Source organism: Schistocerca americana, unplaced genomic scaffold (assembly GCF_021461395.2).
Source record: "Schistocerca americana isolate TAMUIC-IGC-003095 unplaced genomic scaffold, iqSchAmer2.1 HiC_scaffold_15, whole genome shotgun sequence".
Taxonomy (NCBI): Eukaryota; Metazoa; Arthropoda; class Insecta; order Orthoptera; family Acrididae; genus Schistocerca; species Schistocerca americana.
Genome location: NW_025725583.1, coordinates 8,426,957 through 8,444,566, shown reverse-complemented (window position 1 = coordinate 8,444,566; position 17,610 = coordinate 8,426,957). Strand labels below are relative to the sequence as shown.

Sequence of the window (17,610 nt, the reverse complement as noted above, 5' to 3'; positions counted from 1 at the left end):
TGGTCTCCTTCCATGTTAGGGTGTGAGTCTGGTCGAGGAGTTTTATATTACTAAGTACATTATCAGTGCCACGTTTTGGTCTAAGTATTTTCTGTACTACTTGCCAGGGATTGTTGCTTTTGTCACAGTTTGTTACCCATTTTTCCAAGTGTCTTCCTTGGCATTTGTTATTTGTTTTGTATATTCATTTCTCTTCCTGTTGTAGTTCCTGTTAGCTGCCTCAGTCTCGGCCTTATCCCCATTCCTGCGTGCTTGTTGTAGGTTTCGTCGGGCAATTGTTGTGTCGCGTCGAAGCTGTGTGAGGGTGTCATTCCACCAAGGTACGGAGTCCTGCAGCTGTATCCTTTTCTTCATGGATCTGAGGCAGCTTAAATTTATTGCTTCCTCCAGGCGCTTCGCTTTTTGAGCTACGCTCATTTCCGCACTGTATATTAGGTTGGCTATTACACCTGCGAAACATTGGTCAAATATTGGCCATTTTGCTTTGTGTGTGTTGTATTTTTCTTGTTTTGTTGCTTGTCTCGTTCTTTGTGGAGGTAGCACAGTGTAAGATATTGCTCTATGGTCACTGGTTGTCCACTCTTCATGCACCATCCATTCCGCTATGGTTCTTGCTGCTGTTGCTGTACACAGGGTGAGATCTATGCTACTTTCGCCATTTGGCCCACTGAAGGTTGTTAGTTGTGAGTCCTTGTTTATTATGACAAGGTTGTGCTGGCTTATGAAGTCTTCCAGTATCCTTCCTTCAGCATCAGTTGTGTTGCCATGCCACATTGGGGAGGTTGCATTTGCATCCATCCCTATAATTACTTGTTTTCCTGTCAGTTTGTTGATAATTGTTTCGAGTTTGTGTAGGAAGCGGTCTAGAGGTTGGCCATATTGACAATACATGCTTACGAGGTAGAGTTCTCCAAAGGACCCACTTACACTTGCAACAGCTGTGTGTGCATCACATAGGGTAGTGAGTTGCAGCACATTTAGCTCTTTGGTTCTGATTATTATGGCTTCCATGCTGAGGGCTGTGAATGACTCGAAAACTAGGAGGATAACCCTTGATTTTGTCAGCAGATGTGTGTGGCTCCTGCACCAGTAGTACATCTACTTTGTCCCCTTCCATTCTTTTCACAAGTTGGCCAGGGACTGTTTTAGATCTCTGGCCGTTTATCTGCAGAATATTTACTGAGTGTTTTTCCAAGTCTCTTGCTTTGTTACCATAGGGTGCTTCTTCATTTTTATTCTTGGCCATATTCGGTTTTTCGGTTTAATAGTTCCTTTATTCTGTTATACTCTGGGCAAGCTTGGTCCTGAACTGAGTGGTTACAATCCCTCTTCCCACGCTTGCAGTTCTCACATTGTGGTGGCTGCTCCTTGTTTTCACACTCTTTAAAGCTGTGACCTGGAGTTGCACAATGTCCACAGATGGTTTCCTTACTTGTACACCTTGCTGATGTGTGGCCATATCCCTGACACTTGTAACATCTGCTAATGTTTGAGGCGTTCAGACAGTCGCTTTTCCCTCGCGCGATCCGCGAGTGGAACAGAGGGGAGGGGGGGGGGATATGACTTTGGCGGGAATTGTACCCTCCGCCATGCACCGCTTGGTGGCTAGCGGAGTACATATGTAGATGTAGATGTAGGAGTTCTATGTTCAAAAATGTACGATGAACTGTGTACTCCGAAGCACTTACGCGTGCACCAGCATTGTGTTCTTTCGGCAGAGATGTCACAGATCACCATCTATCCTACTTTACAGTGCAGACAAGCCTCCAAACCCCACCTTCTGTGAAGAGTCGTAGACGTCCAACCCCTTAGCGCCGAGTGGTAGTTTCTCTGTCCTACCTCTTTCCGTAGATTCTCGTGACATTAGCGCATGAACATTCGACCACATTCGCCGTTTCCGAGATACTCGTTCACAGGCTCTGCGTAATAATAATCTGCCCTCCGTCAAAGTCGCTATTCTCAATAGATTTACATCCCATATCTTCGCTAGGGTGATCCCCCTCCGCGTCTGCTCCGCTTACATACTTTTGTTACCACCGTCACGTGCCCGCAACGCCACCAGGCGGCATCCAACGTCTCGGTGTGAAGTGGTCTTAAAGTTTTGGCTTACCAATGTATAATGCAGACTGGAAGCATCAAGAAAAGCAGTTCTGAAAAGCAGATAATAATAACATCGAATACAGATTTAAACAGAACTTTGCAATGCGTGCAGCCACAGTCGTTAAACTTCATAATGAATGAAAGTCAAATGAACAGCAAGACAGATGTACACACCTGACCGCCTCCCGTGCTGTACCGTTGCAACCACCACAGGTACGTCACCGCACTATTCCCCCCGACGTGTCTCTTTTATTTATTTTGACGACTTTTCCTCTTCAGGCGTTTGATTTTTTACTACGAACGTTGGGGGCGGCTTGGTGCGCTATTGTGACTCTGTTTTCATCTGAGTATGCTGTTTTAATTCAGGGAAACCGGTTGTGACAATAAGGAAATCACGAATTACAGCTGTCTTGGGGTTCATTTTACATTCATTATAAATTTAAATGTTAGGAAGTATTTCTGGAGCTATTTACCAGTAGTGAGATCTTGTACTGAAGTGAAACATTTTAGAGAAGAACAGAGTATTGGTGACTATGAGGGTGTCACCCCAAGTACCATTATCCAAGATGACGGCGATGACGTCATCCAATATGGCGGCAATGACGTCATCTGATGACGTCATGCAAGATGGCGGCTTTTGGTGGGAAGTTCGAATTTTGGCGGGAAGATAGGTCAATTGGGCTACCTCCACTTCCATCAGGACAATGCAACACACCACAGCTACCTCCACTAACCTAAGAAAAAGGCGGAAAAAAAGGAACTTGTGCTACCTGCACTAACTTAAGTCTTCCAACTGCCACTTCTTCCTAGGTATTGGTGGGGAGAGGATTCAGCCTGTGCTGGAGATAAGTCTTTATTTTGCAGTCAGTCTTTATTTAAACAATTTGAGGCACTACCACCACTCAGTGTGTTCGCCACGAGGTCCAGAGTCCAACAGACCTAGTGCACAGTACTGCCACCGGAGGGTGCTGTTGTCCCTCCCATGACGTCATTCATAGATGCTGGTCTGGGGGGAAAATGATGGGAAAATGACTCAACCTGTGCTGGGCTGCTGGAGAGAGGAAGAAGTGTATTTATTGTCGAAGCAATTTATTTTGGGATTGATTTCACATAGTTTATTTATTACACTGATACAAAATACACGCTCTGACATGCTTGGGGTCACGCCACGAAGCCTGCAGACCTGCAAACTACTCGTAAATTACTGAAATAATGCATATATAATGCTCTGCCAACATGCTCACAATGCTTAAACAGCCGGAAATAATGTAGTCCACAAACACTAATTGCACGTCTGTGTGGTGTGACCCCAAGCATGTCAGAGCGTGCATTTTGTATCAATGTAATAAATAAACTATGTGAAATCTGTCCCTAAATAAATTACTGGAAAATAAATAAAGTACACTTCCTCTCTCCAGCAGCCCAGCACAGGCTTAGCCATTTACATGACATATTTCCCCCCCAGACCACCAACTAGAATGACATCACGGGAGGGATGACAGTGCCCTCTGGTGGCGGTACTGTGTACTAGGTAAGTTGGACTCCAGACCTTATTGTGGACACAGTTTCCCCGCCATTTTCCCCCACTGCAGACCGCCATCTTGGATTATGTCACTGAACGGACAACAGTGCCATCTGGTGGCAGTACTGTGTACTAGGTCAGCTGGACTCCGGACTTTATGGCGAACACACTGGATAGTGGTAGTGCCTCAAATTGTTTAATTAAAGACTGAATGCAAACTAAAGGCTCATGTCCAGCACAGGCTGAGTCCTTTTACCACTAATCCCTAGTAGGAAGTGGTAGTCAGATAACTTAGGTTAGTGGAGGTAGCCCAAGTTCCCATTTTTCCTGCCATTTTCTTAGGCTAGTGGAGGTAGCAGTGGTGTGTTGCATTGTCCTGATGGAATTTGAAGTTCTGGCTATTTTCTGGGGGAGGGAAGGGGAGGGGGGTTAGGTTAGTGGAGGTAGCCCAATTGACCTATCTTCCCGCCAATGTTCGAACTTCCCACCGAAAGCCGCCATCTTGGATGACGTCATCAGATAATGTCGAGGCCGCCATCTTGGATGACGTAATCACCGCCATCTTGGGTAACGGTAGTTGGGGTGACACCCCCTCTTCCCCCTACTGAAGAGAACCTTTTGAAATGTGGTACTACAAAAAATACCGATGATAAAATTGGTATATTGGAGTTGTTGAATTGAAATGAGGGAAAATGAATTTTTTGATACAACTTATCTACAAGAAGGGATCGGTTGATTGGACCTTTCCTGAGGGATTGGGGAATCGTCAGTACGGTACTGCAGTGAAATGGAGGGTAAAATTGTTGAGTGAGACCAAACGCGAGTACAATAAGCAGATTCAAACGTATGTTGCTAGCAGTAGTCTTACAGAGATGAAAACATTGCACAGAATAGACCGTGTGGAGAAGTGCAGCAAACCAGTCTCCGGACTGAAGTCGACGACGACGACAACATCAAAAACAGCAGTGGTAGTGCACAAAAGATATGGAGGCCAGTGTTCGGATGCGTCGCTCCCCGTTGTGGTAGGAGAGGAGAGCCGGCGTCGATTTTTGGGATCGATGAAGCGTCGGCGCGTTTCCCTGGAGGCGAGTGTTTGTAGCTAGTAAGTGCGCGGCGCGCCACGCTGCAGCAGCTTGCGAAGTACGTACTGTTAATCAGCGCGAGCTACGATTCACAAAGCCCTGTCTCAAACCCTTATTGTGCAGACATTTTAATGCAGCAGTTTTAGCTGGAGGGATGTTTAGAATTACGGTTGCCTAAATTTACGGTGGAGGTTGGGTCTGAACCGTCTCGTTATGGCACATAAGCGAGCTATTGCGCGGTTGCCGTTACCAAATGATTTGAGTACTCAGCTTTCGTGTGGGTCGTGCATTGCTCGTTGTTTTGCTTTCTTACTCTGAAATGAGTGAAGAGAATAATCCTAGTCCATTACGGTGTTGGAGCACGACGCTCACAATAGCAGAAGGGAAAGGCGATAACGAGAGGACAGTTCTGCGTTCGCAGCAGCACAGATCACGGGTATAGATCGCCAGCCCTGCGAGGGGGACGCAGGGTGTATTTTTCCTCACCTCTCCTGCCCCTTCATTCCTGATCCCCCTCCCCCCGTACGCAGTCATTGGGTCGGCCAAGTTCTTTTTGTATACGTTCGCTTTCGACTGCCACGTTAAAATGACCGCACTATAATTTCTCTGTCGCTGTGGGTAAACATGGCGAAGCCTCACTGTCGCAAACACGCGCCTTTCTTACTTTTCCATCGTTTGTTCCAGGAGTACAACACTTGCAACCACTGGAAAGTGACCAGCAGACATTCAGTCCCATCTGCAATGCGTGCCACCGGTGAATCTTCAAAAAGGTAAAATCTTGAATAATTACTACTAACGGTGAGCTTCGCACAATGCGTTGCAAGTGTAGTATGGTACTACATCGTTTTGTACAAACAGTAAGGCAGCCCTCAGCCTGAAGGTTAGTACGAGAAGCACTGTGGTTTACTAAGCGTGGTACTATTGGAGCTGGTATGCCATTAGCTTCCACTGAGATTTGAACTGACTTAGCCAGCCAGTTATAGCAAGATCTACAGTTTGACGTGAACTCCGAACCACGGTGCAACTGGGATTTTTCACAGTAACAAAAATTTCCGAAGCTGAATAAGTGATGGTAAAATGTAAATGTCGTGGGACTACCCGACGGGTAGACCGTTCGCCGGGTGCAAGTCTTTCGATTTGAGGCCATTTCGACGACTTGCGCGTCGATTGGGATGAAATGATGATGATTAGGACATCACAACACCCAGTCCTGAACGGAGAAAATCTCCGACCCAGTCGGGAATCGAACCCGGGCCCTTAGGATTGACATTCTGTGGCGCTGACCACCTTTTTTTTTATCTCATTTTGTTCGCCTTTGTTCGTTGCATCTGCTCGGGGCGGACGTAGTAAGACATCCGTTTAAGTTCGTTGTTGATCGATTAACTCAGTTTTTTTTTTTTAATTACAAAGGGCAGCTAACCCTCTGACCGAACACGCTGAGCTACCGTGCCGGCAAATTGTTCGTTGTATTTGTTCGGGATGGACGTCCCCTGATGCTTGTTCAAGTTCATCGTTGAGCCATTCACTTAGTTTTCTTTTTTATTACAGAGGGCAGCTAACCCTATGACCGAACACGCTGAGCTACCATGCCGGCTACCACGCAGCTACCGGGGGCAGATAATAAGTGATGATGACAGATAAAAATTCTAGGACTGAGCAGTAATCGACCTCGAAACTTTTCTCTCCTTTAGCACTTGCTTTTCCTCGCCAGTTTTTTGCTTTCTTGGGCCGTTGTCATTTTTGTAATGCAAAACCTAAGTAATTGCATTCTGATTTTAAACTGAAAGTAAGGAATCTTAACATATTAACTGTATCTGCTTTTTAATCAACTTCGAAGACGTCGTAATAGAAAAAAGATGATAGATGAACTTCTTCTCTTTGTTTTCTCCTTTTTCATTGTACTCGAAAATACGAGGGGACTTTAAAAAGTAAGTTACACATTATTATGGCAGATCAAGTACCTTTTATTTAATGCAGCACTACACATCACAGTGACGCAGATACATGACATTGTTTTTCAACATAGTCAACAAGTCTCTGCAAACAACGGTAGGAACGTCCTATCAACCGTCCAGTTCCTCGATGATAGAAATCAGCTCCTTGGTCACAGAGCAATTTGAGAATCGCTGTATGAACGTCTTTATCGTTGGAAAATCTCCTTCTCTTTATATGTTCTTTTCACCTTGCCGAAATTATTGCGTGGACATTGTCATCTGTGCTCGATGTCGATAGTCTTCCTTTCCAATCGGCACCATCTACGCTTGTGTGGTCTTCGTCAAATTGTTGGCACTAATTCAGTGCGGCTGGACGCAACATTTCATTTCAGAATGTCAAATCAAACACTTTCAGCCGTCTAAATTTCCACACTGTTATTTTATTGGGCTACCAGTTTTGGCGATATATTACGCCATCTTCGGGCCACCTGATCGATGTGTATTTCAACCTCGGTGCCGGTCAAAACAGGGGCCACCATTGAAAGACTGGTAAGTCCGCGGGACAGTATGATTCTTATGGACAAATATTCAAAATTGTGCACAGATTCACGGTGAATTTCCGGAGGTATATGGACAACATGAAATGTCACCGTATGTCCATCTTGTCAGCGATAGTTACGGGACCTCGGCTGTTCAGTGCAGAATGTCAAATCAAAAACTTTTCAGCCGTCTGAATTTCCAAACTGTTATTTTATTGGACTGCCACTTTCGGCGATATATTACTCCATCTTCAGGCCCCCTGACTGACGTGTAGGAGTATTAAAACCACTGCAAACATCATCTGCCGACAGTCAGCAGTTTGGAAATTCAGGCGGATGAAAGGTGTTTGATTTGAAATTCTGTACTGAACAGCCAAGGTCCCGAAACTATCTATGAAAAGATGGACATACAGCGACAATTCATGTGGTCCATATACCGCCAGAATTTCACCGTGAATCTGTGCAAAATTTAGAAGATTTGTCCTTAAGAATCATACTGCTCCGCGGACTTCAGTTTGGGGTGCTGCGTTATTTCGCTCGGACTCTGTGAACATTCTGTTATTGTATGGCGGCAGAAATGTGTCTGTGGGAATCCCGGAACATGCAGTCTATCCTTATACTGCGACACTCTTAGCGTGGGACGGAATGTGTAAATTACTTTTTCAAGTCCCTAAGTATAAACGAAAATTAATTGTAATTAACTGTATTACTCCTATTTTAAGGATGCAGCAGCATAAATATTGATTTAAACAACAGTGAGCCGATACAAACTTTTTGCATCTTCTTCTTTTTCACCCTGCAGGCTGTAGGTCGTATTAACTTGTTTTGCGCCAAATAACATTTACTGCTTGGTAAGCGTAGACGATCCCCACATAGCTACATATCTTTGGGTCCTTGGTTCGGCGCTTTAACACTGAGCAAGCCTGAAGCACAATTGTTATGTACATGGCCGTAAAAAGAAAGCAACGAATACTTTTGGGAAAGTTACAAAAGTAGTTGGAAGTGGCCTTCATTTTATGATTCACTTAACTGAATAAGACGTTCCATGGTCTTAAACAGGGAACTGCAGCAACAACATTGTCCAGTTTCTTTCTGTAATTGGGGAACAATATTAGGGTTAGTTTGTAAGCATTTATCTCCACAACAAACCGATAAACAGAGATAAATCAGTATACTAATTTTTCCACAACCACTTCGATCTCACTTGACGACGAAAACACTGATCCAAGAAAGTCACGGTGTTATTGGCTGTATGAGCTGTAGTATTGTCTAGCTGACAGCATGTGTAGTTTAGGTATAGTGTTTACAAATAATATGTACACTGTTTACAAATAGTTGCATCATCTATGTGTAATACTCACAGCCCCGTGTGTCATGTAAGAATATGATGAAGATAGTCCACGTGCCACTGCACAGTAAACACAAACTTCATGAGTGTGCAGAGGAGACTCGTGTAGTTGATGAGAATTTTTCACAGCTCTCTTGCAACAATTTTGTGCAGTCACATATTCAACATGAAATTAGAATGATATTAATACCTACAGCTGCTAACGGGCATCTATATATATCAACGGGGACAGGTGAAAATGTGTGCCCTACCGGGACTCGAACCCGGGATCTCCTGCTTACATGGCAGACGCTCTATCCATCTTTCTTTTTAAATCTCATTTTTGTTCTATATTGATCGTTGACTATGTTCGTGGCGGACGTCCCATGACACCCGTTCGGGTTGTTCGCTGATCTGTTCACTCAGTTTTTTTTTTATTACAGAGGGTAGCTAACCCCTCTGACCGAACACGCTGAGTTACCGTGCCGGCATCCATCTGAGCCACCCAGGGTACAGATGATAGTGTGACTGCAGAGACTATCTCGCTCACGCCTCCCGCGAGACCCACATTCTCACCTTGTATGTCCACACACTACATTCCACACACTACATTCGTAGTGTCCCACCCCAACACACTCATTTCTTGTGGGAGACATTCTTACCAAGTCCCGTAAGAGTTCGGGGAATATGTGTGCATCCGCACAGAAGGAGAAGGTCATGGCCGGTATTGCCAGAACTATATACTTATAGGGATATAGTGTCTGTTCTTTCGGACATGACCTCCTTCTTCCGTGCGGATGCACACATATTCCCCGAACTCTTGCGGGACTTGGTAAGAATGTCTTCTACGAGTAATGAGTGTGTTTGGGTGCGACACTACGAATGTAGTGTGTGAACATACAAGGTGAGAATGTGGGTGTCGCGGGAGGCGTGCGCGAAATAACTCCTGCAGTCGCGCTTTCTTCTGTACCCTCGGTGGCCCAGATGGATAGAGCGTCTACCATGTAAGTAGGAGATCCCGCATTCGAGTCCCGGTCGACGCACACATTTTCACCTATCCCCGTTGATATATATCGACGCCCGTTAGCAGATGAAGGTATTAATATCATTCTAATTTCGTTCTAGACAGCTGCAGGTGACATGTCCGGAAGAACAGACATCGTATCGATATAAGTATATTCAACATGGTGTGGAACTCTGCCTCGTCGGACCAAAACCAAAGACACCTTTCTCTTCCAGCATTATACGAGGGGCATTCAATGAGTAACACTAGACTTTTTTTTTGGAAGCAGGTTGGTTTTATTCAATATTTCAATACACCATATTATTCCCCACTCTCTTGGCTACAAACGCCAAGTTTTGAACATGATCTTCATTCAATGCGACGGTCGTACGCCACCTTACAGGGAGAGCCTGTACCACTCCAATGGAGTCTTGCTGCATCAATAACCTCCCCATCATTCACGTACTGTTTCCCACGGAAGGCATCCTTCATTGGTTCAAGCAGATGGAAGTTGGAAGATGCGAGATCCGGGCTGTAGGGGGATGAGGAAGAGCAGTCCAATGAAGTTTTGTGAGCTCCTTTCGGGTGCGCAGACTTGTGTGAGGCCGTGCGTTGTCATGAAGAAGGAGCAGTACGTTTGCATTTTTGTCGTGACGAACACGCTAAAGCTGTTTCTTCAATTTCCTGACGGTAGCACAATAAACGTCAGAGTTGATCGTTGTACCATGAGGTAGGACATCAAACAGAATAACCACTTCAGAGTCCCAGAAGGCCGTCATCATGACTGAGGGTGCGCTTTGAACTTTTCTTCGGAGGAGAGGCAGTGTGGCGCCACTCCATGGATTGCCGTTTTGTTTCCGTTCGAAGTAATGAACTTATGTTTCATCCCCTCTGACGTCGTTCGACAAAAAACTGTCACGATCACCATCGTAATGCGCAAGCAATTCATTGCTCTTTATGGTCTTCTGTTACGCGGCGACGAACCCAGGGGGCACACACCTTTGAGTACCCCAACTGGTGGACGAGTGTGTCAGCACTCCAACAGCGACATCCAGGTGTGCTGCGCGGTGTTCGATTCTGATCCGTCCATCACCTCCAATGAGAGTGTCCGCACGTTCACATATGGCAGGAGTCACAGCTTTGCGCAGCCGGCAACACACGGGAGTTACGCGACCTTGTTGCGATGCTGACAGACGCCTCGCCCAACGACTCACTGCCAGGTCTCCGTAGACATTCTGCAGGCGTATAACTCAATGATAGATCTCTGCTTGGAACACACCGTCGTTACAGACGCAATTTTGAAGGCTACGTATAGCTGCGTATATCGGAACTTCATGAAACTACAGGGGCTGAATCGGGAACATTCCACGATGTTCCACAAGAAATTCTGCATTTTCAACCGAAACTGGCTGAGACAAAAAAAAAATATGTTTGCATTACTTATTGAACGTCCATCGTAAAACCATGAACCACAGACAGAACACTACACATTTAAAATTTTCTTCAGGTACACTACTGGCCATTAAAATTGCTACACCACGAAGATGACGTGATACAGACGCGAAATTTAACCGACAGGATGAAGATGCTGTAATATGCAAATGATTAGCTTTTCAGAGCATTCACACAAGGTTGGCGCCGGTGGCGACACCTACAACGTGCTGACATAAGGAAAGTTTCCAACCGATTTCTCATACACAAACAGCAGGTGACCGGCGTTGCCTGGTGAAACGTTGTTGTGATGCCTCGTGTAAGGAGGAGAAATGCGTACCATCACGTTTCCGACTTTGATAAAGATCGGATTATAGCCTATCGCGACTGCGGTTTATCGTATCGCGACATTGCTGCTCGCGTTGGTCGAGATCCAATGACTGTTAGCAGAATATGGAATCGGTGGATTCAGGAGGGTAATACGGAACGCCGTGCTGGATCCCAACGGCCTCGTATCAAATTGGCTCTGAGCACTATGGGACTTAACATCTGCGGTCATCAGTCCCCTAGAACTTAGAACTACTTAAACCTAACTAACCTAAGGACATCACACACATCCATGCCCAAGGCAGGATTCGAACCTGCGACCGTAGCGGTCTCGCAGTTCCAGACTGAAGCGCCTAGAACCGCATGACCACAACGGCCGGCGGGCCTCTTATCACTTGCAGTCGAGATGACAGGCATCTTATCCGCATGGCTGCAACGGATCGTGCAGCCACGTCTCGATCCCTGAGTCAACAGATGGGGACGTTTGCAAGACAACAACCATCTGCACGAACAGTTCGACGACGTTTGCAGCAGGGACTATCAGCTCGGAGACCCTTGACGCTGCATCACAGAGAGGAGCGCCTGCGATGGTGTACTCAACGACGAACCTGGGTGCACGAATGGCAAAAGCGTCATTTTTTCGGATGAATCCAGGTTCTGTTTCCAGCATGATGATGGTCGCATCCCTGTTTGGCGACATCGCGGTGAACACACATTGGAAGCGTTTATTCGTCATCGCCATACTGGCGTATCACCCGGCGTGATGGTATGGGGTGCCATTGGTAACACGTCTCGGTCACCTCTTGTTCGTATTGACGGCACTTTGAACAGTGGACGTTACATTTCAGACGTGTTACGACCCTTGGCTCTACCCTTCATTCAATCCCTGCGAAAATTTCAGCAGGATAATGCACTACCGTATGTGGCAGCTCCTATATTATCCTTTCTGGATACGGAAAATGTTCGACTGCTGCCCTGGCCAGCACATTCTCCAGATCTCTCACCAATTGAAAACGTCTGGTCAATGGTGGCCGAGCAACTGGCTCCTCACAATATGCCAGTCACTACTCTTGATGAACTGTGGTATCGTGTTGAAGCTGCATGGGCAGCAGTACCTGTACACGCCATCCAAGCTCTGTTTGATTCAATACCCAGGCGTATCAAGGCCGTTATTGTGGCCAGAGGTGGTTGTTCTGGGTACTGATTTCTCAAGATCTATGCACCGAAATTGCGTGAAAATATAATCACATGTCAGTTCTAGTATAATATATTTGTCCAATGAATACCCGTTTATCATCTGCATTTGTTCTTGGTGTAGCAATTTTAATAGCCAGTAGTGTATTAACTCGTGAACAGCGTGAATTATATACAAACTTAACTTGGAAACACTTGTGCAATATCTTGTGATTACGACCATCGCAGACACCAGACTGGTTACATCGATGACTACAGACTTCTTGGCACTCAGAGTTCAGAAGTTCGGGGAACCGGGGTGATGCAAAACTTTTTTGATGTGTGTATGTTGTCAGTATCTTTGATTTGCGGTGTAAGCTGGTAATGATCTTCGACTTGCAAGACACTATATCTCTGTACCTTCCCGGTCTCTAAACTGTTTACTGTTTTATGTTTACGTGCAATATTCAGTGATACATAACGACATTTAGTGTCCTTTATGGTGGACTAAGGTTGTTAGCCTTTATAATGTATGATTTCAGTACCACATTACGGATATAGGTGTCACACAATAAGTAATTTCTAGAGAAATGAAGCGTAAGGAAGTCACCTGGCTGCATTCAGGAAAAGAAACACTCAGGTAAACCATTGATCTACCTGAAGATTACTGTTTAATTTCTCGAAACGCGTTGCGGAAGAAAATGCGAGCGACTGCAGCAGATAACAGGTTTAATTTCCCCTTTAAACAGATGAGCTGTTACGAAATGCTAGAAGAACAATAGCAGCGGCATTTCGTGAAGGACGTTCGGCGTCTGGTCGACTCCTGCGGACAGATACGTGAGACGTGCCAGATAACGCCAGATAAGGCGGCCCGACAGCTAGGCAAAAGGCTCCGTGCGATGTCGTAATCGTAAAAAGAACTCTGCCTAACCGTTCTTATGACGAGAACGAAATATTTCACCTCGCAACGATAAGATACCGATGTATCGCGCAGACTGCACACACGGCCGATTTCTATAGCGATCCAGTTTTTATAATTCCCATTTGCGAATTAACTCTCTGTTTTATATCGAAGTCATTTTTCAGAGCGTATGAAGCAGTCCCACAACATGTAATGATCAAAATAAGACTTTAATTGCTGGGTGTTTCTTAACTCGTCGCCAGGGCGACCATTATAGACGAATAATGTCGTGTGTGTGCTGTTTATGACGAGACTGGCGACCGACTCTTACGGAAACGTGTTTCTTTTTGCGTCGTCAGTCTCGCGACTGATATGAACGGTCATTTCAGAGTCACTCTTGCACATAACTAGCTCAATTACTTGCTGGATGTATTCCAATCGTTGTCTTCCCCTACAGTTTTTACCCTCTGCAGCTGTTTCTACTACCATGGAAATATATCGCTGATGTCATAACATATATCCCATCATCTTGTCCGTTCTTCTTGTCAGTGTTTCCGTATGTTCCTTCCTTCGCTCATTCTGCGGAGAACCTCCTCGTTCCTTACCTCATCAGTGCAACTAATCTTCAACATTCTTCTGTAGAACAACATATCAAACGCTTCGAGCCGGCCGCGGTGGTTGAGCAGTTCTAGGGGCTTCAGTCCGGAACCGCGTGACTGCTACGGTCGCAGGTTCGAATCCTGCCTCGGACATGGATGTGTGTGATGTCCTTAGGTTAGTTAGGTTTAAGTAGTTCTAAGTCTAGGGGACTGATGGTTCAAATGGCTCTGAGCACTATGGGACTTAACAGCTATGGTCATCAGTCCCCTAGAACTTAGAACTACTTAAACGTAACTAACCTAAGGACATCACACAACATGAGACAGAGAAAATCCCTGACCCCGCCGGGAATCGAACCCGGGAACCCGGGCGTGGGAAGCGAAAGCGCTACCGCACGACCACGGGCTGCAGACAGGGGACTGATGACCTCAGATGTAAGTCCCACAGTGCTCAGAGCCATTTGAATCATTTTTGAGACGCTTCGATTCTCTTCTGTTCCGATTTTCCCACAGTCGATGATTCACTACCAGTGTCAGTTCTGTTCTATGCAACTGCGAGAGGAGCAGTTCAGTACTTATCACCAAAACCTTGCACCGCAAATATTGCGTAAGTGGAAAGTGCTACTGATGTACGGTTTTTACAAAATGGATCGGTAGTCAGGGGCTCGTACTGTTAGCTGGTAGACAAACTGTAATAATAGAAAGTGTATTTTTGCGCAAAAACACACTTTTTAAATGGAATAATGCCTATTAACATTAACAAACTGAAGGTACTTCAAGATTTTGGCTGTCATCCTTTATCGTGAAGAAATTGAAGGTAGGTCAAATTGGAATGTAAATGGTGTTTATTACAGGACTCTAGTGCGAGTCACTTACGAGAAAACAGGATTTTGCAAAATTTCCACACCGACTCTTGTTTGCGCCAGTGAACCTGCGTAGTTGCTAGGTACGATGTTGTCATGTTTGTTTACAGTGTGCTTGTGTTTTCCCTGCCGGCCGCTGTGGCCGAGCGGTTCTAGGCGCTTCAGTCCGGAACCACGCGGCTGCTGCGGTCGTAGGTTCGAATCCTGCCTCGGCTATGGATGTGTTTGATGTCCTTAGGTTATTTAGGTTTAAGTAGTTCTAATTGTAGGGGACTGATGACCTCAGATGTTAAGGCACATAGTGCTTGGGGCCATTTGAATTTGTGTGTTCCCTGAGTGTGTCCCGACTTACATATTGTACACGTGTTGGTGTGGGAACTTTTCAAAATACGATATCTCGTAAACGACTCGCACTAGAATCCTACAATAAACACCGCTGATATTCTAATTTACTTTTAGTTTGTTAATGTCAATAAGCATTTTTCCAATTAAAAAAGTGTGTGTATACACAGAAAATGCACTTTCTGAGTATTATTTCAGTCTGTTGATTGGCTATCATTACGAGCCCCTTGTAACGCCGGAAATGCATATCCTCCTATTTCCATCTATCGTACTATAATTTTTTTCCTTATTTTGTTACCTGAAGATATGACATTTCTGTGTCTTTATATATTGTAATTGATTTAATATATATATATATATATATATATATATATATATATATATATATATATATATATATATATATATATACAGGGTGTTTCAAAAATGACCGCTATATTTGAAACGGCAATAAAAACTAAACGAGCAGCGATAGAAATACACCGTTTGTTGCAATATGCTTGGGACAACAGTACATTTTCAGGCAGACAAACTTTCGAAATTACAGTAGTTACAATTTTCAACAACAAATGGCGCTGCGGTCTGGGAAACTCTATAGTACGATATTTTCCACATATCCACCATGCGTAGCAATAATATGGCGTAGTCTCTGAATGAAATTACCCGAAACCTTTGACAACGTGTCTGGCGGAATGGCTTCACATGCAGATGAGATGTACTGCTTCAGCTGTTCAGTTGTTTCTGGATTCTGGCGGTACACCTGGTCTTTCAAGTGTCCCCACAGAAAGAGATCACAGGGGTTCATGTCTGGCGAATAGGGAGGCCAATCCACGCCGCCGCCTGTATGTTTCGGATAGCCCAAAGCAATCACGCGATCATCGAAATATTCATTCAGGAAATTAAAGACGTCGGCCGTGCGATGTGGCCGGGCACCATCTTGCATAAACCACGAGGTGTTCGCAGTGTCGTCTAAGGCAGTTTGTACCGCCACAAATTCACGAAGAATGTCCAGATAGCGTGATGCAGTAATCGTTTCGGATCTGAAACATGGGCCAATGATTCCTTTGGAAGAAATGGCGGCCCAGACCAGTACTTTTTGAGGATGCAGGGACGATGGGACTGCAACATGGGGCTTTTCGGTTCCCCATATGCGCCAGTTCTGTTTATTGACGAAGCCGTCCAGGTAAAAATAAGCTTCGTCAGTAAACCAAATGCTGCCCACATGCATATCGCCGTCATCAATCCTGTGCACTATATCGTTAGCGAATGTCTCTCGTGCAGCAATGGTAGCGGCGCTGAGGGGTTGCCGCGTTTGAATTTTGTATGGATAGAGGTGTAAACTCTGGCGCATGAGACGATACGTGGACGTTGGCGTCATTTGGACCGCAGCTGCAACACTGCGAACGGAAACCCGAGGCCGCTGTTGGATCACCTGCTGCACTAGCTGCGCGTTGCCCTCTGTGGTTGCCGTACGCGGTCGCCCTACCTTTCCAGCATGTTCATCCGTCACGTTCCCAGCCGTTGAAATTTTTCAAACAGATCCTTTATTGTATCGCTTTTCGGTCATTTGGTTACATTAAACCTCCGTTAAAAACTTCGTCTTGTTGCAACAACACTGTGTTCTAGTCGGTGGAATTCTAACACCAGAAAAATCCTCTGTTCTAAGGAATAAACCATGTTGTCTACAGCACACTTGCAGGTTGTGAACAGCACACGCTTACAGCAGAAAGACGACGTACAGAATGGCGCACCCACAGACTGCGTTGTCTTCTATATCTTTCACATCACTTGCAGCGCCATCTGTTGTTGAAAATTGTAACTACTGTAATTTCGAAAGTTTGTCCTCCTGAAAATGTACTGTTGTCCCAAGCATATTGCAACAAACGGTGTATCTCTATCGTTGCTCGTTTAGTTTTTATTGCCGTTTCAAATATGCTGGTCATTTTTGAAACACCCTGAATATATATATATATATATATATATATATATATATATATATATATATATATATATATATGCATTTATGTCGATGTATAATTGGTTTGTTTTGTAAATATTATTTGTATTTTTACGCTGGGTCTGGCCTAGGGAAAACTATGCTATCGAACGATTACATCGATAGGTCGTGTGGAGAACCAAAGTGTTTAGGATCTTTGGCAGTGTTAACTCTGCCGCATGGAGCGTGGGCAGAGGGACTCTGGCTGGAGTAGGGCGGTGGTGCAGGTGTGTTGTGTGACACTCCCGCCAGTTGCCGCGCTTTCGGGGTTTGGCAGCATGTAATTGCGCTCGACTTGTTACGATATTTTCTGACACGGTGTCGCGGACGGGAAGCATTAGCTGGCGCACATCAAGAGCCCATTTCGCCTGGTGACCGTGTCGAGAAGAAGGCGCGCCAACCTCCAGCTTCTGCAACAGCGACGGCCGACAATGAGTGACTGTCGCCACCTCCCCGATCGACGACTTCGAA

The 17,610-nt window shown here is 45.2% G+C and overlaps 1 protein-coding gene across 1 annotated transcript in view; it reads left to right on the top strand.

The window, feature by feature from the left end:
• Window positions 1-4,733: 4,733 nt before the first annotated feature.
• The window catches only part of LOC124569472, a 463,279-nt gene continuing 450,402 nt past the window's right edge, over window positions 4,734-17,610 (top strand). Inside the window, exons 1-2 of the transcript XR_006971243.1 lie at window positions 4,734-4,762; window positions 5,389-5,474. The gene's annotated coding sequence lies outside the window, so the exon portion shown is untranslated. The remainder of the gene's footprint in view (window positions 4,763-5,388; window positions 5,475-17,610) is intronic.